The following is a 26,613-nucleotide window of genomic DNA, read 5'->3' on the forward strand; positions in this document are numbered from 1 at the left end:
TAACCGGTTATTTGACGTAGAAGATGAGATATATGCGGACGACGTCGTTGAGCGACGTGTTAGCCGTGCTGTTTCAAGCTATCGATCCAGGCATTGCCCTCTGGAAATTCCGCAACGACGTCTGCTGCACCTTGCAGTTGGATTGGCAGTTCTAGCAGTTGCGTTATGCCCGTTCTAGTCGGCGTTCCTTGTAGCGCGGCAAGGCGCGTTTTCTGTAGTGTCCCCCCAAAGGCTCAGGTGCTTATGCGGAAGTGATGAAGCCAGCGATGCCACTCTGCATGTTGTTTGCATGCGCTTTATTCATTTAATCACTGCGAGGAAATCTGGCGCCGTTTCTTGCGGTGGAGTTCCAGAAAGTCCGCGGACAGTAGCGTTGGCGCGCCAGTAATCACTTGTGGCTACAACGTGAGCGTTTCTAGCGTTACCGACTGTTTGAGAAAGGCTTCCTGGACCTGAACACCGGTATAACCGTCTGCGAGAGGAGACTGGCCAGAGTACAGGGTGACCTACAGGAGACGGACGGTTTTTAATGAAATAATACTCAGCCAACTTCAAAATTAATGCATGTTTATTTACACGAAATCGAAGCTCATTATTTGCCATTTTAGTTAACAAAGTTCGTTGTGAAAAATGATGTCGTCCAGGTGATGTTAAAAATGGTTCAAATGGCTCTTGAGCACTATTGGGCCGGCCGCGGTGGTCTAGCGGTTCTAGGCGCTCAGTCCGGAACCGCGCAACTGCTACGGTCGCAGGTTTGAATCCTGCCTCGGGCATGGATGTGTGTGATGTCCTTAGGTTAGTTAGGTTTAAGTAGTTCTAAGTTCTAGGGGACTGATGACCTCAGATGTTAAGTCTCATAGTGCTCAGAGCCATTTGAACCATTTGTTAAGTCCCATCGAGCCATTTTTGAGCACTATGGGACGTAACATCAGTCCCCTAGAACTTAGAACTACTTAAACCTAACTAACCTAAGGACATCACACACATCCATGCCCGAGGCAGGATTCGAACCTGCGACCGTAGTGGTCACATAGTGCGATGTTTACATTAGGTTTATTCTTCTGCTGAACGGGTTATAGCCATCAGTATGTGTCTTCCGCTGGATATAGCTCAGCTAAAGAACGGTGTGGAATCTCTTCGTCGCTGAAGTTAGGCATTACCAAGGCTTGATGCGGGGTTAACAGTATTAGCGTCATGTCGCCCGGGATGACGTCATTTTGGCCAATGTGCTTATCATCCAGTCGATTGTTGATGAATTATTTTATGTATTCAGTTTGTGAGCCATATAATCTATAGCGAAGTTTGTAATAACGTCCTCTCAGTTCTCCCTCACTAATCACACGCTGGCGTTTCATTAGATCCTCTCCGACAAGATTAAACGGATACGGGTCTTCGCAGGACACGGTCTGGCCATTTAACCATCAGACGTCGATTGTTCCTGAAGAGCCGTACGATTGTCGATGACGCGGCCCACTTACACCCCCGTAATGCCGATCCCGGCGGTATTGCATTACTAGCGCTGCTCGGCCGTGTGTCTTCGCCAGCTAATAACTCTGAAAGGCCACGGCACTACGCCGTATTGGTCCGCTTCACTGATGCGAATCGCTGGCAAGTTTTCTCCGGCAGCAGTGACGTAGCGGCTTGCGTCACTGCGAGTACTGCGAATTGGCCATCGAGCTCGATGGGATCTGGAGTCTTCGGCGGTACTGCTGCTACAGTCCATCTGCGGGCTGTCACACGTTCGTTTTCAGTCTCGGCTCTGAATCTACGTACGCATTTCGCACGGGCTGTGTCCAGAGAATACTTAGTTGTAGAAGTTCCATTCGAGTCTCTTCGTGTGCCGTTCTAAAGTAGTGCGCACAAAGACAATTGTTGGATGTTTGCCTTTACTTCTCTAGGTTTATCAAAGTGGACCTTAGGCATTCTGTGTTCGAAAGTAAGTCTACTGTTACCTTTTTTAAATGGTTCTGAGTCCTTCCCGGAAAGTCGCGCACATTTTTTTTCTTCTTTTATGATTTTCGCCCTTCCCTGCTTTGTTTCTTTTCGTTTATATGTGCCATCCTCTTTTGTTTATACCTCCTCCTTTTCCTGCTCCCCACTTGATGTTTGTCCTCTTGTTCATCCTCTTCCTTCCCCTTCTTTTCTTCTTCCTCCTCCTCCTCCTCACCCTTTTCGTTTTACTTTTTCTTCTACTGTTCATCCTCCTCATTTTGCTTCTACTATTTCTCTCTCTCGTCTTCCTTCCACTCTTCCTCCATATCTTCGAGTCCTCCCTCCGGCATGGGTGTGTGTGTTGTCCTTAGTGTAAGTTAGTTTACGTTAGATAAAGTAGTGCATAAGCCTAGGGACTGATGACCTCAGCAGTTTGGTCCCATAGTCCATACCACAAATTTCCAAATTCTTAATTCAACTCTCCATCTTCATCCTTTTCCTTCTTCCTCAGTTTCTTTTCTTTGTCATCTGCTTCTCCCTCTTCAACTTTCTGTTCTCCCTCTTCAACTTTCTGTTCTCCCTCTTCAAAACTTTCTGTTCTCCCTCTTCAAAACTTTCTGTTCTCCCTCTTCAAAAGTTTCTGTTCTTCCTCTTCAAAACTTTCTGTTCTTCCTCTTCAACTTTCTGTTCTTCCTCTTCAACTTTCTGTTCTTCCTCTTCAACTTTCTGTTCTTCTTCTTCAACTCTCCCTTCTTTCTCTTCAACTCTCCCTTCTTTCTCTTCAACTCTCCCATTTTTCTCTTCAACTCTCCCATTTTTCTCTTCAACTCTCCCATCTTTCTCTTCAACTCTCCCATCTTTCTCTTCAACTCTCCCATCTTTCTCTTCAACTCTCCCTTCTTTCTCTTCAACTCTCCCATCTTTCTCGTCAACTCTCTGTTCTTCCTCTTCAGTTTTCTGTTCTTCCTCTTTTTTTCTTCTTCTTTCATCCTCCCTTTCTTCTTTCTTCTCAAATTTATTTTTTAGTTACCAATAAGAATGTGTGCACTTTTTACTAAGGAAAACAATTTCATTTCTAGACTGCTTTTGAACGTTGACATTTTCTTCACCTATCCGTATCTGACAAGGATTCTACATGCAGCAATCAACAGTCAGACTGATTAGAGTTTTTAAGTGACAATATCTGTAGGCTAGGCACACTTAATCCATTCTGGTAAATGACAGTGGTACACTTATGGGCAGAAGAGTCATTTAAAGGCGTACCATAATGTGATCAGTTTCAATAATCAATCGCTGCTGCTTCTTCGACACAGTCTCAAATTGTTAAACGTTGAAAGCTTGTGCTCTGCCTCTAATGACTTCGCTGTCAGTGGGATGTTCTGTTTTCAAATTCATTCCTTCCATTTTCAGAACTCCAAACCAGCCCCCATTCATCTGCAGTGAAACTAGGGACAACTTGTAGAAAGGTGTAAACACACACACACACACACACACACACACACACACACACACACACACACACACATTAAATTTTGCAGTTAAGAACGACTCATCCAGTACAGCCATGCCAATGGTAGACGGATTTCGGAAATGAGTCTTACAGGGATGGACAAAACTATGGAAACATGAAAAACACAGCGTGTCACGATGCCTAATAAGGTGTAGAAAAGGTATTGGCTAAGAAAACAACTTCCAATCGTTTCGGAATTCATAAATATAGGTCCTGCATCGATTTTATGGGAACCTTTACTATTGTCACTGCAAAGCAGTGGTAAGGTCAAGTAATGATGCCGGAGATGGATAGTGATGACGCAACCCTCTCAGTGAAGTAGTTGACAAAGGCTCAATAATATTGAGATCTGCCAACTACGGTGGTCACAGGAGATGCTGCAGTTCGTCCTCGTGCTGCCAAACCAGTCCTGGACTATGCGTGCTGTGTAAACATGGGCTTTGTCGTCTTGGAACGCAGCATCACAATCGGGGAACAAACATTGTAACATGAAATGACTGCCGGCCGGAGTGGCCGAGCGGTCCTAGGCGCTACGGTCTGGAACCACGCGACCGATACGGTCGCAGGTTCGAATCCTGCCTCTGGCATGGATGTGTGTGATGTCCTTAGGTTGGTTAGGGTTTAGTTGTTCTAAGTTCTAGGAGACTGATGACCTTAGAAGTTAAGCCCCATAGTGCTCAGAGCCATGTGAACCAGCCATGAAATGACTCTGATCTGCGAAAACGCTCACTCAGTTCTTGGCAGCATTGCGATCTTGTAGAGTAACCATGTGGCGCGTGGAATATCAAGATATAACTTCTCAAATCATCACCAAACACCCTCCGTGTTTCACTCTTTGGACGCAAACTCAGTCAGATGTTGGGAATGGTGTGCAACAAGACCTGTCCGACCAAATAAGTTTCTGCCCACAGTCCAGATTTTATGGCTTTCACCCTACGTTTTTCAGCTGCAGGACTTTGCATCACGGTTGAGCAATTTCGGAATTCTTGCTCACCCTCCAATTCCCCCCTTCTGGGTCTCCATTTGTGTTGTTTTGGTGCTGTCAAGGTTCGCAGCGACTTTGGCAGCTGTCATCTTCTTTATTTTTCGTCACAATCCTCTCCAATGAGCATCTGTCACGATCGCTCACTACACACTTCCGTCTGCTTTGTGACTTGGGGGATGATGCTTGCCCGATGTCTCTGTAATGCAGTATAAATCTTGGACACGGTACCTCCTAAGCCACCAAACACTTCGACTCCTTTGGTTACGGTAGCACGCACCCTGCGAGCGCCCACGTTCGCAATCACTTACTTCATACATAATGCAATCTGAAGTACATTTAACACTGTCGGTTTTCTGGGATATGCGTGGGATTATTTTCACTGATTTTCTTCAAGAAGGAAAACCAACAAATGGTGAAATAACTGCGACGTTTGAGTGATGAAATTAAGCAAAAACAGCCACATTTAGCGACACATACTCCAGTTCACACCTCCTATTTGCAATTCCCAAAATCAATCAGTTAAAGAGTTCTAATTGCTTTCTCATGCAACCTATTCACCAGATTTAGCTCTCTCTGATTTTTTTCTATTTCCAAAATTGCAGAAATGTCTTGGTGCCAAAAGGTTTGCCAAAAACTAAAAGTTGATGCATGCAATTGACGGCTATTCTGCAGAGCTCGATGGTTCTCACTAAAACAGGGTATCGAATACATCGAACACCCATGGATGAAGTGTATCGAGAAGAAAAGAGGCTATGTAGAGAAACTAAAGTTAGAATTTTTATGGTTTCTTAGTTAGGTCAGGCAACGGCCTTGCCGCAATGGATACACATGTTCCCGACAGATCACCGAAGTTAAGCGCTGTCGGGCGTGGCCGGCACTTGGGATGGGTGACCATCCGGGCCGCCATGCGCTGTTCCATTTTTCGGGGTGTACTCAGCCTCGTGATGCCAATTGAGGAGCTACTCGACCGAATAGTAGCGGCTCCGGTCAAAGAAAACCATCATAACGACCGGGAGAGCGGTGTGCTGACCACACGCCTCTCCTATCCGCATCCTCAACTAAGGATGACACGGCGGTCGGATGGTCCCGATGGGCCACTTCTCGCCTGAAGACGGAGTGCTTAGTTATGTCACAGACTTTGTGGACAGCGCTCGTGTATTGAGAACCTTAGTTTCTGGTGCCTCTTCTTGAGCCATACCTGATGCCACTTTTGTTTCTCCTCAATGAGAAATCCCCTTCAGTTAAACAGGCGAGGTTAAAATTACAACTCAGAAAATACCTATGTTTCACCAACTGCGACATAGTCGCGTATACAAACAGTGATCCAATACTGTCAAATGTTTTTTAATCCAGTCTTTGATCACAATATAAATTAACAAGTCACAGCTGTATAATACTAACGCGAATTCCTTACAGACGAGTGGAAAAACTGGTAGAAGCTGACCTCGGGGAAGATCAGTTTGGATTCCGTAGAAATGTTGGAACACGTGAGGCAATACTGACCCTACGACTCATCTTAGAAAAAAGATTAAGTAAAGGCAAACCCACGTTTCTAGCATTTGTAGACTTAGAGAAAGCTTTTGACAATGTTGACTGGAATACTCTCCTTCAAATTCTAAAGGTGGCGGGGGTAAAATACAGGAAGCGAAAGGCTATTTACAATTTGTACAGAAACCAGATGGCAGTTATAAGAGTCGAGGGACATGAAAGGGAAGCAGTGGTTGGGAAGGGAGTGAGACAGGGTTGTAGCCTCTCCCAGATGCTATTCAGTATGTATATTGAGCAAGCAGTAAAGGAAACAAAAGAAAAGCTCGGAGTAGGTATTAAAATCCATGGAGAAGAAATAAAAAGTTTGAGGTTCGCCGATGACATTGTAATTCTGTCAGAGACAGCAAAGGACTTGGAAGAGCAGTTGAAGGGAATGGATGGTGTCTTGAAAGGAGAATAGAAGATGAACATCAACAAAGGTAAAAACGAGGATCATGGAATGTAGTCGAATTACGTCGAGTGATGCTGAGGGAATTAGATTAGGAAATGAGACATTGAAAGTAGTAAAGGAGTTTTGCTATTTGGGGAGCAAAATAACTGATGATGGTCGAAGTAGAGAGGATATAAAATGTAGACTGGCAATGGCAAGGAAAGCGTTTCTGAAGAAGAGAAATTTGTTGACATCGAGTATTTATTTAAGTGTCAGAAAGTCGTTTCTAAAAGTATTTGTATGGAGTGTAGCCATGTATGGAAGTGAAACATGGACGATAAATAGTTTGGACAAGAAGCGAATAGAAGCTTTCGAAATGTGGTGCTACAGAAGAATGCTGAAGATTAGATGGGCAGATCACATAACTAATGGGGAGGTATTGAGTAGAATTGGGGAGAAGAGGAGTTTGTGCCACAACTTGACTAGAAGAAGGGGTCGGTTGGTAGGGCATGTTCTGAGACATCAAGGGATCACCAATTTGGTACTGGAGGGCAGCGTGGAGGGTAAAAATCGTAGGTGGAGTCCAAGAGATGAGTACACTAAACAGATTCAGAAGTATGTAGGTTGCAGTAGGTACTGGGAGATGAAGAAGCTTGCACAGGATAGAGTAGCATGGAGAGCTGCATCAAACCAGTCTCAGGACTGAAGACCACAACAACAACAACATCAATTCTTTACACGATGACCGGTTTCAGTCCGTAATGACCATCCTCAGATCTTCCTTGCACCATGTCCCAAAGTGATAATGGCATAATGGCAGCGTCAAAAAATATAAATATAATTAGCACAGCATCGTCACATAGATCTAAAATAAGGTGTAGAATAGGCCACATCGTACACACAATAATGACTGTGTGGACGATATAATGAGCACAATATCGTCCCATAGATCTAAAATAAGGTGTAGAGTAGGCCTATTCTACACCTTATTTTAGATGCTGTGCTGATTATATGTTTTGACGATGCCATTATGGCCTTATCACTTTAGGACATGGTGTAAGAAACATCTGAGGATGGTCATTACGGACTGAAACCGGTCATCGTGTAAAGAATTGATACTGTGATCAAAGACTGGAATAAAAAGCATTTAAATACCTACATGGTAAAATTCGTTGCGTATACTGAACGATTAACACGGCAAGCCCACTGTGGCATGCACAGTACAACTATTGTAGAGTTATTAGGCAGTACAACACAAAGGCTCCGGAGAAGCCTTTGTCGTGTTTATGGCGCCTTTGTTCTTGCCTTTTACTGTATGTAACCCCACCCCTCACCGTCCACAGCATATGACGAGTTTGCGGCCACACTTCGGTGTAGGCACAACATTGTACTTTCTGCAACAGTCGGCTACCGAAATAATACAATAGCGCCCTCGCTCGTGCATTACGGTGCGCGCGCGCGCGCGCACACACACACACACACACACACACACACACACACAGGAAATGAAATAAATAAAAAGTTAAAAACAATGGCATATTTTCCACGAGTAAACACAGAACTCCACCCGAGAAAGAATATGCGTTTCGGCCTCGGATGCATGGCAGCGCACTCTCTCACAATTTTAATGTGATTAGCAGCGGCTTTGTGTTTACTTTATTAATTAATTTCGCAGCGCCGACCGCCGCTCGCGTAATTCCGCAGAACACAGCAGCTTTCCGGCGCTGATACTGGAGCAGCTAATCCGGTAGACCGTGCGGAGATGAGGGAGTTTCTTTGCATAAAAAAAAGTCAAGTATATACGGAGGTTGAACCAAAATAAAACTGGCCCGGTGCAGTGTTTTCTGCTGTCGAATTATTTCGGATAGTTAGTGTTGTGACTTGCCAAGACAGCCAAGCCACTAGGAGAGGGCGTGAAGGTCTGGAACAGTTAAAGGAGTTGAGTCTAGCAAATAAAGTACGTAGCTGCAGGAATACTTAACTTTAATCCGTAATTGGTGAACAACGGTCTGAAGGTATATGCATCACAAGATAAATAGCAAATGATAATGGCGCCTTGCTAGGTCGTAGGAAATGATGTAGCTGAAGGCTATGCTAACTATCGTCTCGGCAAATGAGAGCGAAATTTGTCAGTGAACCATCGCTACCAAAGTCGGCTGTTCAACTGGGGCGAGTGCTAGGACGTCTCTCTAGACCTGCCGTGTGGCGATCACTGATAGTGGCGGCACGCGGGTCCGACGTATACTACCGGACCGCGGCCGATTTAAAGGCTACCACCTAGTAAGTGTGGTGTCTGGCGGTGACACCACAGTTAGGACTTTTACTCGCTACAGAGCCCGTTTACGCCAATTTGCCACTACTTTTCTATTGCAGACTTTGCTGGGGGTTTTGCTAAACGCTACCAGTTTTGAAGTCTAGCGCTCCGTGACGTATGCTTGGATAACACTCGGCAAAGAACATTCCAGATCTTTGCTAAACTTTTCAAACGGTTCAAATGGCTCTGAGTACTATGGGACTTAACATCGGAGGTCATCAGTCCCCTAGAACTTAGAACTAGTTAAACCTAACTAACCTAAGGACATCACACACATCCATGCCCGAGGCAGGATTCGAACCTGGGACCGTAGCGGTCGCGCGGTTCCTGACTGAACCGCATAGAACCGCTCGGCCACGCCGGCCGACTTAAACTTTTCCTGACCTACATGCTTAACGTCAGATATTTAATAGATTAACTCGTTAGGGAAGTGTTTTATACTTGGGAGTTCGATTCTAAACCCTTACGGCAAGAAAGGAAGAATGAATTGATTGTTCGTGTTAGTAACGGCCATCCTCTACCTCTTCTGCATTACTGCAGATGACGTGTCACTGAGCACATTTGTTCTGTGCATGCAGTACACGTGCGGCGCCTAGCTGTTTCTATTGCACTGTGTGGAACACGGAGGTTCTGTTATAGTTCACTAACCTGCTGTCTTCAAGCAGAAAAAAGCACGCAGGTCGTAGGTTCTGTATCTTGAGGCTGAAACTGACTTTTACCGAGGTTCTGTTCTGAAATTATGTATCACTTCTTTGGGATGCCACTCGCATATTTTAATATAGCCACCTGAGAAGACTGCATGATCTTAATGCAACACCTTCTGATACAGCAAAGTACATAATCAAACACAATGTCTACGAAAATGTATCTTTACACTATTTGTGGCACGTGTCTGTGCCTCATGACTACCGGAGTGAATCTTTTAATACTGAGTACTGGCAAACACATCCTGCCACAGACAACATGTCTGTTCTTCTCGACTGCGTAATTCAGAATGACGAACAGGAAGGTAAGTAAAAATTGGAAACACATTCTCCACTGCCTGATCCAGACGAACAGCCCGAAACACTTCGCGCGCAATACCAGAAGAGGCTTGACCCAAACTCTTCCGAAGTGCTTCGTCTGCAATCTCGTCAGTCTTTTGTTTTTGATTTAAATTGTTTTCAGTAATTCTAAAATGACTGAGTGATGGTCAGCTGTTGAGAGATATTTACATTAAAAAGTTAAGTCATTCCAATGAGTCCTGAGACTGGTTTGATGCAGCTCTCCATGCTACTCTATCCTGTGCAAGCTTCTTCATCTCCCAGTACCTACTGCAGCCTACATACTTCTGAATCTGTTTAGTGTACTCATCTCTTGGACTCCACCTACGATTTTTACCCTCCACGCTGCCCTCCAATACCAAATTGGTGATCCCTTCATGTCTCAGAACATGCCCTACCAACCGACCCCTTCTTCTAGTCAAGTTGTGCCACAAACTTCTCTTCTCCCCAATTCTATTCAATACCTCCTCATTAGTTATGTGATCTGCCCATCTAATCTTCAGCATTCTTCTGTAGCACCACATTTCGAAAGCTTCTGTTCTCTTCTTGTCTAAACTATTTATCGTCCACGTTTCACCTCCATACATGGCTACACTCCATACAAATACTTTCAGAAATGACTTCCTGACACTTAAATCTATACTCGATGTTGACAAATATCTCTTCTTCAGAAACGCTTTCCTTGCCATTGCCAGTCTATATTTTATATCCTCTCTACTTCGACCATCATCAGTTATTTTGCTCCCCAAATAGCAAAACTCCTTTACTACTTTAAGTGTCTCATTTCCTAATCTAATTCCCTCAGCACCACTCGACTTAATTCGACTACATTCCATGATCCTCGTTTTGCTTTTGTTGATGTTCATCTTATATCCTCCTTTCAAGACACTATCCATTCCGTTCAACTGCTCTTCCAAGTCCTTTGCTGTCTCTGACAGAATTACAGTGTCATCGGCAAACCCTAAAGTTTTTATTTCTTCTCCATGGATTTTAATACCTACTCCGAATTTTTCTTTTGTTTACTTTACTGCTTGCTGAGTATACAGATTGAATAACATCGGGGAGAGGCTACAACCCTGTCTCACTGCCTTCCCAACCACTGATTCCCTTTCGTGTCCATCGACTCTTATAACTGCCATCTAGTTTCTGTACAAATTGTAAATAGCCTTTCGCTCCCTGTATTTTACCCCTGCCACCTTCAGGACTATAACTTTTTGGCGCCCTTGCTCCGAACACAGCAGCCAATCACAGAGCAGTAGCATTATGCAGGCGGCCTTTCTCACGGGAATGGTACCGAATCTAACATCTGTCACAGCTACCTCACACCACCTCTATATGCTTCTTGCATCTCCACTGCTCTGGGAACAGCTTCTTCAAGCCTAATATGATGGCTGACTAAGCCAGAAATATTACACCTTGTGGCGCACATGCCCGCGGCAGCGGACAGCTGGTAATGGTCTCTTCATCGGCGTTTTCACTCAGTGCTGAGTCCGCAAATGGACAAAATCCACTCTAGCGGACACTCCCTACTAACGTTGTGCCCTGCATGCATTTTCAGCCTCCAGGACTGATTGAAAACGCGAATGAGGCGAGTATTACCAGCTGTCCGCTGCAGTACATATGTGCGCCAAAGGATTAACACTAGGAGGACAGCGAGCAGGCTACTGTCTACAACGACCGACAGGGCCAAACTGGCCCCATGTTTATTTTTGTTTATTTGATTAGATTGTGATAGGTTATGGAATGTAACACGCTTATATACACTACTGGCCATTAAAATTGCTACATCAAGAAGAAATGCAGATGATAAACGGGTATGCATTGGACAAATATATTATACTAGAACTGACATGCGATTACATTTTCACGCAATTTGGGTGCATAGATCCTGAAGAATCAGTACCCAGAACAACCACCTCTGGCTGTAATAACGTCCTCGATACGCCTGGGCATTGAGTCAAACAGAGCTTGGATGGCGTGTACAGGTACAGCTACCCATGCAGCTTCAACACGATAGCACAGTTCTTCAGGAGTAGTGGCCGGCGTATTGTGACGAGCCAGTTGCTCGGCCACCATTGACTAGACGTTTTCAATTGGTGGGAGATCTGGAGAATGTGCTGGACAGGACAGCAGTCGAACGGTTTCTGCATCCAGAAAGGCCCGTACAGGACCTGCAACATGCGGTCGTGCATTATTCTGCTGAAATGTACGGTTTCGCAGGGATTGAATGAAGGGTAGAGCCACGGGTCGTAACACATCTGAATCGTAACGTCCGCTGTTCAATGCGAACCAGAGGTGACCGAGACGTGTAATCAATGGCACCCCATACCATCATGCCGGGTGATACGCCAGTAGGGCGATGACGAATACACGCTTCCAATGTGCGTTCACCGCGATGTCGCCAAACACGGATGCGACCATCACGATGCTGTAAACAGAACCTGTATTCATCCGCAAAAATGACGTTTTGCCATTCGTGCACCCAGGTTCGTCGTTGAGTACACCATCGCAGGCGCTCCTGTCTGTGATGCAGCGACAAGGGTAACCGCATCCACGGTCTTCGAGCTGATAGTCCATGCTGCTGCAAACGTCGTCGAACTGTTGGTGCAGATGGTTGTTGTCTTGCAAACGTCCGCATCTGTTGACTCAGGGATCGAGACGTGGCTGCACGATCCGCTACAGCCATGCGGATAAGATGCCTGTCATCTCGACTGCTAGTGATACGAGGCCGTTGGGATCCAGCACGGCGTTCCGTATTACCCTCCTGAACCCACCGATTCCGTATTCTGCTAACAGTCATTGGATCTCGACCAACGCGAGCAGCAATGTCGCGATACGATAAACCACAATCCCGATAGGCTGCAATCCGACCTTTATCAAAGTCGGAAACGTGACGGTACGCATTTGTCCTCCTTACACGAAGCATCACAACAACGTTTCACCAGGCAACGCCGGTCAACTGCTGTTTGTGTATGAGAAATCGGTTGGTAACTTTCCTCATGTCAGCACGTTGTAGGTGTCGCCTTGTGTGAATGCTCTGAAAAGGTAATCATTTGCATATCACAGCATCTTCTTCCTGTCGGTTAAATTTCGCGTCTGTAGTACGTCATCTTCGTGGTGTAGCAATTTTAATGGTCAGTAGCAAGATTTATATTATTATTATTTTCGATTATTCCCGTTTGAGAGAGCAATTGAACTTGAGTAGTCATGATTTCTTCTACGTTCTTCGTTCTTCCCAAATTCTCATCTTACTTTCACTGTGTTTCCTCTTGCGTTCTTCCGACGTTTTTTTCCGTTCTGTGTTCTTCTTTAAGTGTGTGTTTGTTTATCATGTTTCTAAACTGTTCTCAGTTTTTTTATGTTGTCTTGTGTGATCCCCAGTTCTTTAATGTCTTCTTCTGCTTCAGTGATCCACTCTGTCTTGTTTTTGCTCCTGTTTACAATCTCAAAGATTTGTCTTGTGAACCTGCTTTTATTCATGCTACTGATATGTCCATTTTCATCGTTCTCTTTCTAATGGTGTCATTGTTTCTATGTCTTTGTAAATCTCTCTAGTTGGCCCCTTCGTCCAAATTATTTCCCGAAACACTGATCCATATATTTTCCTCAGAATTTTTCTTTCCTGCATTTCAGTCTCTCTGATCTTCATATGACCATGAATCCCTGTAGTTTCTGCAGCATAAAGTGCTTCTGGTAGCAGTACTGTGTTATAATGCCTTAGATTCGCACTGACAGAAATAGATTTCTTATTATAGTGATTCCAAGCGAGCGTATATGCTTTTTGCGATCTGGAGATTCTATCTTTATTGGCTATTGAGTTCAGTCCTGATGGTTGGATTATCTCTCTCAGATATCTGAAATGGGCAGCGTGTGCCACTTTCCCGTATTGAGTAGTAATGGGTAGATTATCTACAGGTCTTCCATGTACTGTGTTTTCTTGTAGGAGATTTGTAGCCCAGTTTTGTGTGAGATTTAGTGTAGTTTTTCCAAGGTAAGTTCGCCTTCCTCTCTATTGTTAGTTAGAATGGCAAGATGGCCCGCGAAAACCAGACACTCCACTAATTCTCTGCTCTTTCTTAATCCCAAGTTGAATTCGTTTTATTTCCTTTTCCCATGACCTCACAATTTTTTCCAGAACCATGTTAAACAGAAGGGGGGACAATCCATGTCCTTGGCGAACACCAGTATCGATATGAAATGCTTCTGATGTTTCTCCTACGAATTTAACTTTGGAGGTTGTATGTGTTAACGCCTGTTGAATAACTGACCTTGTTCTCATGTCAAACCTGAACTCCTCTAAAGTGTGGAATAATGTTTCTCTATCTATTGAATCGTACGTATTTTTAAAAGCGTCAAAAATTACCACTTATATTCACTGTATTCAAATTTGTGTCTGTGTCGTGGTGTAACCTCCGTGTGCAAACAGCGAGCGACGTACAATGACAGTTGATTCTGCACAGCTACTCTGTTAGCAGCCGAAAGGAAGTGGCTCTCGAACGGAAACCGCAAACGTTGGAAGTGGCTCTCGTATGGAAACCGCACAAACGTTTGATGACAAGGCGACAAGTCAACTGTATCTTCCATCGGAAAACACGGCTGGTGTGTCATACACGACCTTAGTCGTCATATTACAGGAATCTCTTACCGACGCACCTAATTTGTACCCCTGGTGAGTGAGTGAGATATGCCTCCTTGCCTGATTTAGGTGTTCGGATGAATATGAATGTGGTCACTCCCAAGCATATGATGAAAACATGATAGTTTGTCACATAAGCTGCAACAGGTGAACGCAACAGCTTCGCAATCACACAGTTCCTCTGTGCTCTGTCAGGGCATGTTTTTAACGTTTCTGAAATTACGTCGCTGTTTGGAAGTCTTGACTCTTGAATTGCTTTGGTGTCACGTACTTCACACCTGTTTATTTGTTGTTTTCATTTCTGTGAGGCATCTGTGTGGTGTCTCGCCGCCTCTCATTATTCATCGCATTTACTTGCGATGGTAACGTATTCATACCACAAGACTCGTATTCTATAACCATTGTACGGTATGACAACTGCAAAGACTACAGAGAGAGAAAAGACGTTTCAATTACCGGATGGGAAATTCATAATGTTCTGAAAAAATAAAAAAAAGTGACGCGAGGGAGTTTTGAACACGGTCCTTCTCTTTACAGTCCCACACCGTGAGCACTTGACCACGGCACCGCGGCTGTTCAGTTTCTCTCGATATTGCACTTGGACCGTTCACATTTTTATTTTGAATTTTTTTCAGTGTTGAGTACACCTTCTTGTTTTCGTGCTTGATCTCGGTTCAGTTTTTGACGGGGTATCAACTGGACCATCTTACCGCTAAAGCAAAGGGTGGTTCGATAGGGAGTAAGTAGTTAAGTAAATACAGATGGATGTACACTACTAGCCATTAAATTTGCTACACCAAGAAGAAATGCAGATGATAAACGGGTATTCATTGGACAAATATATTATACTAGAACTGACATGTGATTACATTATCACACAATTTGGGTGCATAGATCCTGATAAATGAGTACCCAGAACAACCACCTCTGGCCGTAATAACGGCCTTGATACGCCTGGCCATTGAGTCAAACGGAGCTTGGATGGCGTGTACAGGTACAGTTGCCCATGCAGCTTCAACACGCTACCGCATGTCATCAAGAGAAGTGACTGGCGTATTGTGACGAGCCAGTTGCTCGGCCACCATTGACCAAACGTTTTCAATTGGTGAGAGATCTGAAGAATGTGCTGGCCAGGGCAGCAGTCGAACATTTTCTGTATCCATAAAGACCCGTACAGGACCTACAACATGCGGTCGTGCATTATGCTGCTGAAATGTAGGGTTTTGCAGGGATCGAATGAAGAGTAGAGCCACGGGTCGTAACACATCTGAAATGTAACGCCCGCTGTTCAATGTGCCGTCAATGCGAACTAGAGGTGGCCGAGACGTGTGACCAATGGCACCCCATACCATCACGCCGGGTGATAGGTCAGTATGGCGATGACGAATACACGCTTCCATTGTGCGTTCACCGCGATGTCGCCACCAAACACGGATGCGACTATCGTCATGCTGTAAACATAACCTGGATTCATCCGAAAAAATGACGTTTTGCCATTCGTGCACCCAGGTTCGTCGTTAAGTACACCATCACAGGCGCTCCTGTCTGTGATGCAGCGTCAAGGGTAACCGCAGCCACGGTCTCCGAGCTGATAGTGCATGCAGCTGCAAACGTCGTCGAACTGTTCGTGCAGATGGTTGTTGTCCTGCAAACGCCTCCTTCTGTTGACTCAGGGATCGAGACGTGGCTGCACGATCCGTTACAGCCATGCGGATAAGATGCCTGTCATCTCGACTGCTAGTGATGCGAAGCCGTTGGGATCCAGCGCGGCGCTCCGTATTACCCTCCTGAACCCACCGATTCCATATTCTGCTAACAGTCATTGGATCTCGACCAACGCGAGCAGCAATGTCGCGATTCGATAAACTGCAATCGCGATAGGCTACAATCCGACCTTTATCAAAGTCGCAAACGTGATGGTACGCATTTCTCCTCCTTACACGAGGCATCACAACAACGTTTCACCAGGCAACGCCGGTCAACTGCTGTTTGTGTATGAGAAATCGGTTGGAAACTTTCCTCATGTCAGCACGTTGTAGGTGTCGCCACCGGCGCCAGCCTTGTGTGGATGCTCTGAAAAGCTAATCATTTGCATATCCCAGCATCTTCTTCCTGTCGGTTAAATTTCGTGCCTGTAGCACGTCATCTTCGTGGCGTAGCAATTTTAATGGCCAGTAGTGTATATCAACTAAGAGATGCTTCATAAGGTACCCCTGTGGACAGAGGCGGTGGACCCACGAGAATTACGTGACTAGCGGTATCACGTCTTTGCCAGGTCTTTGTGCAGGTCTGTAGGGTCAAGAGTTGCGGACGCGCTGAGTTGTGGGTTGCATTGTGTCGGCCGCCGCTGCACCGCCAGCTAGCTGGTTCGCCCGTCATGTGGGCACGTGTGTGGAAGGCAGGCAGGTGTATATTTAGTTGGCCGGGGCGCCAGCGGTCGATGCCGCCCGCGAATCGACAAGCTGCCTGTTGAGCCGGCGGCGCGGCGGTCAGCTGACACCGTCTCGCGTCTCACCCCCACCCACACACAGTCCACCCCCACCCCGGGTCCCCGTCTCGCGCTGTATAAAGTTACGCTGCGCTGATGTGTGGCCAAATGTTTACTTCCCCTTGGCAGCGTGCCTGGCGCAATCACGCAGAAAACAAGCTGTGATTGCTTCTGCAAATTTGAGGGTCATTCTGTGCCGGCCGGGGTGGCCGAGCGGCTCTAGGCGCTACAGTCTGGAACCGCGCGACCGCTGCGGTCGCAGGTTCGAATCCTGCCTCGGGCATGCATGTGTGTGCTGTCCTTAGGTATGTTCTAAGTCCAGGCGACTGATGACCTCAGAAGTTAAGTCCCGTGGTGCTCAGAGCCATTTGAGTCACTTGCACGCGCGCACGCTTTTGTGTGTGTGTGTGTGTGTGTGTGTGTGTGTGTGTGTGTGTGTGTGTGTGTGTGTGTGTGTGTCAGCCGAATGTAATTTCCAGCCGCCAGCGCTACTTGTGGCCTTAGCTTACTAAATTACCCTATCAGCCCATAAAATTACATCATCAGCAAGCATAGAAAATATCGAAATCTTGCTTGTTGTGCTTTCACGGTGCAGAAGCCAGAATAAATCATCGATTTTTTTTTTTTTTTTTTGGGGGGGGGGGGGGGCTGTGTTACAGAGCGTGCGAAACTTCGTAGGTACGCGAACAGTCATCTGTGGCTCCACCCCAGTTGGACATCAAGTGGAACTCAGGTTGGGTGATGGTTCACATTCGTCATTTTATTTTATATCTCGTGTTCTGTAGGACCAAATTGAGGAGCAAGTCTTCATGGTGATGGAACGAATTAGTATATGAAACTATAACAGACTAGCCATCATTTGCTTTGGGCCATTCTCCTACTTCAATGCGGGGTCGGCCTTGTTACGATGTTAGCGTCAGAATGTGGTTGCCCTTCCTGAATGAAATTTTCACCCTGCAGCAGAGTTTGCGCTGATATGAAACTTCCAGGCTGTGGATAAGCCACGTCTCCGCAGTATGCTTTCTTTCAGGAATGCTAGTTCTGCAAAGTTCGCAGGAGAGCTTCTGTAAAGTTTGGAAGGTAGGAGACGAGGTACTTGCAGAAGTAGAGCTGTGAGGACGGGGCGTGAGTCGTGCTTTGGTAGCTCACATGGTAAAGCACTTGCCCGCGAATGGCAAAGGTCCCGAGTTCGAGTCTCGGTCCGGCGCACAGTTTTAATCTGCCAGGAAGTTTCAGATCCATTCCTGTGTCCTCCCCATACCCTCTGGGAAGAAATTAGTGTACCCCAGCTGTCTGCGTCTAATGTAAGCCATCAAATAATGCGAACGTGTTGCAAATGTCTGCAAGTCGTGTAACTGAGGTGGAACGTGGGGACCAGCCCGGTATTCACCTAGTGGGATGTGGAAAACCGCCTAAAAACCACTTCCAGGCTGGCAGGCACAACGGCACTCGTCGTTAATCCGCCAGGCAGATTCAGTCTGGGGCCGGCGCGCCTACCCGAGTCCAGGATGCAGCGCGTTACCGCTCTCGGCTAACCTGGCGAGTCTGAAATTATAATGAGTAATATAGATGAAATGAAACGTATATGAATTGTAATCAGACGAAGAGAAAAATGTTCAAATAAACGTAATCGGCAGCGTAACGCAACAATTAGAATGTGATGAGTGGAATGAATACTAAGTGCGCTAACGTCGCCGCAATGCCTTATGGTCATCTGGAAGTTACAGAAGGCAGGACGTGGATATGAAAGGGGTGTGTGAGCACGATGAGTGCCAGTGCATGATGTGCAGAACGCAGCCATGCTGGCCAGCTGTTAGGTATGAAGTTCTTGTAGTGGGGCGTTCCATTCCTCCACCAGCGGGGTTGCTAATTGGTGGATGGTTGTTCGTGCATACTGGACAAGGTTCAATACGTCTACCCAACTCATGCTCAGTGGGACGTGCAGGTGAGTCTATTCGCCGAACATCCTCTCATCACAACAGCTGCGCTACCTGCGCTGTTGGGCGCGGTCGCGCAGTCTCATCCATGGAAACGAATTCAGAGCTGAATGCACGTCCAAAAAGACGCACATATGGAAGCAATATAGTGTCACTATAACGTTGATCAGTGAGATTAGGGGGTCAGCACGCCAGAGCTGCATCTGAGTAGTAGGACAATGGGCGTTCTGATCCCAGTCGCAGACTTCAGTTTCATCATTCGTGGAATTCTGATATTATAATGATTATCATGTTCGGTACTGTTCCTGGGTGCATTCAAGTTCCGACGTCACGCCATGTGGTGGTACGAGCATGATTATCGAACGTAATCCTCTGGTGGTACAAGTGGTTTTGTGTGGGGGTGCCATAATGCTGACCGAGTGCTGATCTGCAAATCTCTGAAGAAGGTACCCCAGTCACCGGTCAGTGTTAGGTAACACAGTAGTTCTCTCTCCACAAATTCGTCTTTTCTGCACTGGGTTCGACGTCTTGGAATGGGAAGGCATTCTGCGGGTGGACTGGCCTTCCCATTCCCAAGAGTTAACTTCGGCTGAGCACGTGTGGGCTGCGTTGGGGGAGACTTATTGCAGGATGTCCAAATGCCTTACCAACCTTCTGGCGAGCGTGGGAGCACGTTGCGGGTTGTATTGCCATCTATGGTGATCAGACACGCTATTAAGAACCATGTCCCGTGCTTTGTACCGGGGGACTACCAGCAATCGGTGTGAGATGAGTGTAATGGAATCGGTTGTTATGAAAAGGTCATAAGTCCATAAAACATGATTTTGAGATATTCAAAGAAAACTGTTTTATGCTTCAGAGGTAGAAGATATGAAGTATTTGGACTTTTGTACCCTGGTTTACCAGGAAAGCATTAAATCTCCATCTTCAAATCATCAATTTTTTTCACATTCTTCAAATTATTTTTTTTATCTTGGACGCATGACCTTTTTGAACCAAATTAAAATATATAATTGCACAATTATAGAATTTTGAGAATTTATTAATAAACACAAATTACAAATGGTATTTTAACATAATCATCATTACAGGTAAGCATTGTTGTAAGATTTTCTGTATGTTTCATCTTCTTCAGCTGTTGTCGGCTAAGTGAATAAATCAATATAACAGTTTTTGTGCTCCTCTCGGATGTACTGTTCCAGTTTTTTTATGTCGTTTATGTTAACTTTGTTTATAGAACATTTCAGTCTGTGTGCTAAGGTTGTTGGGTTGGTTCAAATGGCTCTGAGCACTATGGGACTTAACATCTGAGGTCATCAGTCGCCTAGAACTTAGAACTACTTAAACCTAACTAACCTAAGGACATCACACACATCCATGCCCGAGGCAGGATTCGAACCTGCGACCGTCGCGGTCTCGCGGTTCCAGGCTGTAGCGCCTAGAACCGCGATACCACTGCAGCTGGCAAGGTTGTTGGGAGTCTGATATTTGCTAGGGGGTTCAAAAATCTAAAAGAGTTTTGAGTCAGTGCATCAATGAATAATTGGGGTACTAATACCCCTGGGCTGTGGCTGTCATACTCAAACATATTGTACTGTGAAACACTGATGTAGACTTTCATTGAACTGTGGCCGGCCGCAGTGGTCGTGCGGTTCTAGTGCTGCAGTCCGGAACCGCGGGACTGCTACGGTCGCAGGTTCGAATCCTGCCTCGGGCATGGATGTGTGTGATGTCCTTAGGTTAGTTAGGTTTAAGTAGTTCTAAGTTCTAGGGGACTGATGACCACAGAAGTTAAGTCCCATAGTGCTCAGAGCCATTTGAACCATTTTTTTTCATTGAACTGTCTTTTCCCATTGTTTCTAAACTCTGGGAATTACATTTAAAAACATCCGGCCACGAGTCCTTATAGTTCTTAACAATGTTCTTATCCTCAAGGTAGTTGATAACGAATGAGTTCTTTTTATTGGCAGAATGAAGAATAAGTTGAATATATTCTTTCACAGTGTAGACTCTATCAGTTCGTTGTAACTTTCTTCTTATACCCCCCAAAGACCCTATCGCAAGGTAGGAAAGAGTGCTCCCGTAAAGGAAAGCATTGAAAATTTTTTTTCAAACATACCAGTTGCAGGAATGTTTTGTCCTCTGTAATTTGCCCAATGAGTACCCGTTTATCATCTGCATTTCTTCTTGGTGTAGCAACTTAAATGGCCAGTAGTGTAGATAAGAAATGAGAGTCTTGTGACGTTTTTTATCCGTCTCGTACGTACGGTCAGCGTTTTGTGGAGCTATATCACTTGGCAGTGGGACACCGTGCGGAAGATGCTTTCGTCCTGAACTTGTGCGCATTTCCCATATGCGAGTCCAGCGCCGGGATCGGCCAGTGTGTGCGTGGGGATGGGTGGCTGGCGCTGGCGCGCTCGCCCGCTCTGTCTGCGCTGCGGAGTTCCATAAGCGGGGCGGCCCGGCCGCGGGCGATGGGCGCCTCAAAGGGCCGCCGCCTGCGCCCTAAAGGCCCCGGCAGCGCCTGGCTGGGCGGCCCTAGGCGCCGCCAGGCCGGGGCCAACCCGCCGCTTCCCGCCTTTGTAGTGGCGGCAGCAGCAGCAGCAGCAGCAGCAGCTACTGCTGGCTCCTGGTGTGGGGCGGCGATTAATTTATTGAAAAATATTGTTGCTGTATAAATGCTTGAATGTTGAATCAGTTTCAGGCTTTTAGAATGTTGTTAATGCTGTCTTTCGCCGTTCTCAACACTGGCTCTCTATTTACTTTTTAGCACCCAGAAAGTGATTTAACAAAACGTGAAGCCTGTAACTAGAGTTCCTAGTGCCCACTTCATCTGAGAATACCATTATAGCTGCAGCTTATAGCTCTGAGGATTTAGGAGATTGTCCGGGATTTCTAATCAAAAACGATTTTCCAAAATAGTTGAGTATATTCTGAAATTCACTGATAAAAAACACAAGTATCCCTACCACCTAACTAACAGAGTAGTTCAGAGTCTAATGCGCTGATGCAACTATAAATGTCCGAATTAAATGTTAAAAAGAATGCTCGCCATAATTTGATGAAAATATTTCATCAAACGCCACGCTAAATATTTGGTAGAATGTCTGTCCCGCGACGGCACGTGAAAATACGACAATACGCAAACTGAAGCTAGTTAATGAAAATCATCCCAGAATTAACATTTCAATTGTAATGATTTCATGGTTCCGCGTATCTCTAGTAACTTAATACGGCACCCGAGGCTGTTTGTAGCAGTGATACCGATGCGACGCGACTCCCAAGATGGCGTGTTATTCAGCGTCTGGAGAGAACTGGGTCCTTGCTTCCTCGCGCAGCGTTCTTATATATAAAGCCGCGGTGCGGACGGCTAAGGGAACGCCTGATCAAATCTCGGCTCCCGACTAGCCGCTGGGCTAGTAACGCACCACTTCAAGTTACATAATAATTTATAGCTTCTTTTGCTGATGGCCGATGAAGCTCTTAATTTAAACGTGCATTCAGCACGCAGGTAAGTATTGATAATAAAATTTTGACGTGGCTAAGTTAAATATTTTGGGCGAGAGAATTAATTTAATTACACTGCACGCAGTAGATGAGCTCTGAACTGGCCCTTTTGAGATCCGCTATCGCTATAATTTTATAGGTATTCTAAAGAAACTTTTCACATCTTCATAGTCATAGCGGACCTCCAACCTATTTAAATCTAAACATCCTAGCCTTATTTATTAGCCTACTTAATCTATCTTGCTTCCTTCAGTTTTGAGACTAAAACCAGAAAATCATGAATTTCCACTAAAGTCTTAATTTGTGAAATCCAAAGTACTGTTTTTATTAAATCATTATGAAAGATGAATCTAAATATAAATTTTGAAGTCTCTAGCTCTTTTCTGTTGCGCCAATGATTTTTTTAGAAAAACGTCCAAATTTCGAAAATGGCTGAAGTTATCGAACTGATATTTAACACACATTAATTTAGTATTATTCCTGACATGCTAGAAAAGTTTTAGGTGATTTGCTTGATTTTTAAGGTATTGCGCAACATTTATGACGTCAGAGCTAGTTACAGCAGACTGGCTGGCACACAATGGAAACTGATGTGAATTTACTACAGCGTGAGTAGGCTGCTTCCCTACACTGGCCCTGCTGGTGCTGCACTTTAAGGCGCCTATACTGATAACTTAAAAACCTGCCGTGATGTGACAGCGAGCGGACTGCAGTGTTGTCCGGCCATTGTGGCCGCGCGGTTCTAGGCGCTACAGCCTGGAACCGCGAGACCGCGACGGTCGCAGGTTCGAATCCAGCCTCCGGCATGGATGTGTGTGATGTCCCTAGGTTAGTTAGGTTTAAGTAGTTCCAAGTTCTAGGGGACTGATGGCCTCAGAAGTTTAGTCCCATAGTGCTCAGAGCTACTTGAACCATTGTGACTGCAGTGTGACCCGCCAGCATACTCCAGTGGCGGCTGCGATAGGGGTGGCGGTTATCACTCACGGGGACCTCGGCGTGAACGGGCTGCACTTATATACCTCGTTCTCAGTGCTCATTACTCAATCTGCAATGCGGAGGAAGTTGTGGTTTTTTTTCCAACAATCAATGACAGTTACTCATGCTGTAAAAGGAAATTTATTGAAATATCTGTTACAGTTAAAGAATTACAGTATTTTTGCCTAATAGATGTTGATACGCCCGGCAAACGCGCTGGGCAGAACAGGTAATTAGGATTGTGGAAAGGGCCAAAAAAGGTTGGGGTCAGTTTCACCTTCTAATTGTAATTTATCGTAATTTAATAAGACATTTACAACCAAAGCAGCACATAGCCGAACTTTTACAGCTACGAGTCTCCAAAATGCGATTCTTTCATGCCTGAAGGCTTCCAAACAAGGAAAAAATCAAATAAAAATGCAGTTGAAATAGGAAATAAAATAATTAAAACATTTTTATCACAGCTAGGCTGAAAGCCTCAAGGCAAAAGTGCATAGACAAACATAAACAAGATGCAATACAAACGACTGAAGGCCCACAATAAAATTTAGATCATTTTAAAATAAATTACCATAATCTTTCAAAGGCAGAAGGCCGCAATGTTTTTCTTAAAGGGTAATTTTAAGAATGAGGTTCCAACCCGCAATGTTTAAGCTTCAAATGTAAGGAAGGCCCACTATTTTTCCAAAAAATTTTAAAAAGGTAACCATAAGGCTTAAGTTTTATGTAGCTGAAACCTGACTAAAAGAAAAGACAATGCAATGGCAATAACCTTTCAGCAAATATCCACTTGCCGGAATTCAAACTTACTTACATAAAACACAGTAATACCGAGAATTTTTTTATCATTGGCTATGATAGATTATAAACAGACAATTAAACACCGGTGAGAAAGACGGTAAAGACAACAGCAGTCAGAAGCCTCCAGGGGGTCGGTCTGCCCCCTCGTTCACTTAGGTGAGACAGCTGGTGAGCCCAACTACACTTGATCCGTCGGAACCCAACCAAAGGACAGCCATGGATAGACCGACAAACGACTTCCTTGCCACCAATCGGTACACGAGAATTCAAACACAAAATGTTACGCACGTGATTATCCACAATCAGTATGTACATGTATTAAGCTGTCAAAGTCACACACCATGTTGGACAGCGACAACAGGTGAGGAAAGGACACTGCCTGAAATTACGTAGTGGCCAGGGCAGGTAACCGGAACACTAACGGCCACAAGGCAGAAAATTCCACCGGTGCACTTGAATTGCAGTCAACCAATGTTGTTAATTGCACCGCATGGCGGCTCAATTTCAGCAATACAAACACTTGGTGGTGCTCACAGGAAAACCTCCCGAACAGCGAACCACAGAGACGAACCCCACAACACGAATGGACGTGGCTTGGGTAGTTGAAACCACTACTCAACTTTGACGTCCTGGGTCGGTGAACCACGAAGCTCGTAGCGATCGGACAGCTCCACACACGCTCCGACACTGCACAGGGACTGCCAGCGGACCCAGCCGACTGCACCGCACGGAGATATCCTCCCTGGTCCGCACCAACTGACCGACTGCCTGCAGAATGCCGACAACATCTAAAATAGCCGTCAGTCGAAATAATGTCAACTACACACACAACCTGACGAACACTTGCACGAAGACCTGAACGATACCCAACAGTAACCAAACAAGCACGAAGACAAATCACACACACACACACACACACACACACACACACACACACACACAGCCGACTCATGAACGATCGTCGAGCCAAAACGCGTCCTCCAGTAGGACGACCGACCGACGATCCACCAAGACCGTGGCCCGGCTCAAGTGATGCGTGGCGGCAATGGTCGGGCGAGCCAGGTCGACGCAGACCTCACTGCTGCTCCAACCCGACTGCGCCAGCGCCGCACTGCAACTCCCCGACTGGCAGGTCCGGACTGCGCTCCAGACGCGTTCCAACTGACTGGCAGACCCGAACTCACTTACGACAGACAACGACCGGGAAGTAATAGCAGCCGAGCAAAGATGCTACGAGAGGGGACATATCGATACGCGCTGCTAGCGCCACTCACGGTCAGGCAAAGCAGCCACTCAGTGACAGTAGTAATTTAAATTAACGTAGTGGGGTGGAAGTACGTTAAAAACAGGGTGTAAAGTACATGATGGCGGGAACATGAGCCACGCATGGCTCAGATGCTTTTATAATACACGTTCCCATTCTGGTACCATTTTCTGGTCCACCATCAGTCTAATAGCATTCAAACTGTGGCAGGCTGCTCTCAACATTCATAGGAGCACATTATGCCTCTCGTTTTATAGTTTGGAGTACATCTGAGGAAATAGAAAGACCCTTATTATACCATATTACTATTTTTTTTTATTAAACATACAGAATGACAAACGTACATCATTTCTGCGATGTATTAGGCATAATAGGAAGATACTGTCCCATTCTTCACTTGAGAGAAATTTGGTGAACATGGATAAAAACATTGTGAACTTATATGTACCTGATGTTCCGAAAGTGTAGTTTCTAGAAAATGAGAAAAGAATGTTCGCAGTGTTTTTGACTCATTGTGTGCCTCTTCCAGAACATTCCAGCAGCATAACCTTTCTGGCCAGCTGCTTCTTGATCCTCTGTAGACTTCTTCAGGAGCCCATAATGAGATTTCCACTCTGCAGCGGAGTGTGCGCTGATATGAAACTTCCTGGCAGATTAAAACTGTGTGCCGGAACGAGACTCGAACTCCGGACCTTTGCCTTTTGCGGGCAAGTGCTCTACCAACTGAGCTACGCAAGCACGACTCACGCCCCGTCCTCACAGCCTCACTTCTGCCAGTACATCGTCTGCTACCTTCCAAACTTTACAGAAGCTCTCCTGCGAACCTTTCAGAACTAGCACTCCTGAAAGTATCCGGGACTCTGTATATTATGCAAAATTCTCCGACTGCTTCATAATTTCAAAGTTTCTTTTTCACGAATACATAGAAATAATTTATTTTCGATACACATAGTCATTTTTTGTTATCGTACATCATAGAAATAGGCAAAATACACTCCTGGAAATTGAAATAAGAACACCGTGAATTCATTGTCCCAGGAAGGGGAAACTTTATTGACACATTCCTGGGGTCAGATACATCACATGATCACACTGACAGAACCACAGGCACATAGAGACAGGCAACAGAGCATGCACAATGTCGGCACTAGTACAGTGTATATCCACCTTTCGCAGCAATGCAGGCTGCTATTCTCCCATGGAGACGATCGTAGAGATGCTGGATGTAGTCCTGTGGAACGGCTTGCCATGCCATTTCCACCTGGCGCCTCAATTGGACCAGCGTTCGTGCTGGACGTGCAGA

General features: G+C 45.5%; 1 protein-coding gene and 1 non-coding gene across 3 annotated transcripts in view; both read left to right on the forward strand.

Moving 5' to 3' along the window:
- The window catches only part of LOC126428102 (disintegrin and metalloproteinase domain-containing protein 10), a 561,823-nt gene that overhangs the window by 323,202 nt on the left and 212,008 nt on the right, over window positions 1-26,613 (forward strand). The gene's annotated exons all lie outside the window — the stretch shown is intronic.
- Trnap-ugg (transfer RNA proline (anticodon UGG)) lies at window positions 3,946-4,029 on the forward strand. Its single transcript has one exon. It is a non-coding gene; the product is annotated as a tRNA-Pro (tRNA).

This window comes from Schistocerca serialis, chromosome 12 (genome assembly GCF_023864345.2).
Source record: "Schistocerca serialis cubense isolate TAMUIC-IGC-003099 chromosome 12, iqSchSeri2.2, whole genome shotgun sequence".
Classification (NCBI taxonomy): domain Eukaryota; kingdom Metazoa; phylum Arthropoda; class Insecta; order Orthoptera; family Acrididae; genus Schistocerca; species Schistocerca serialis.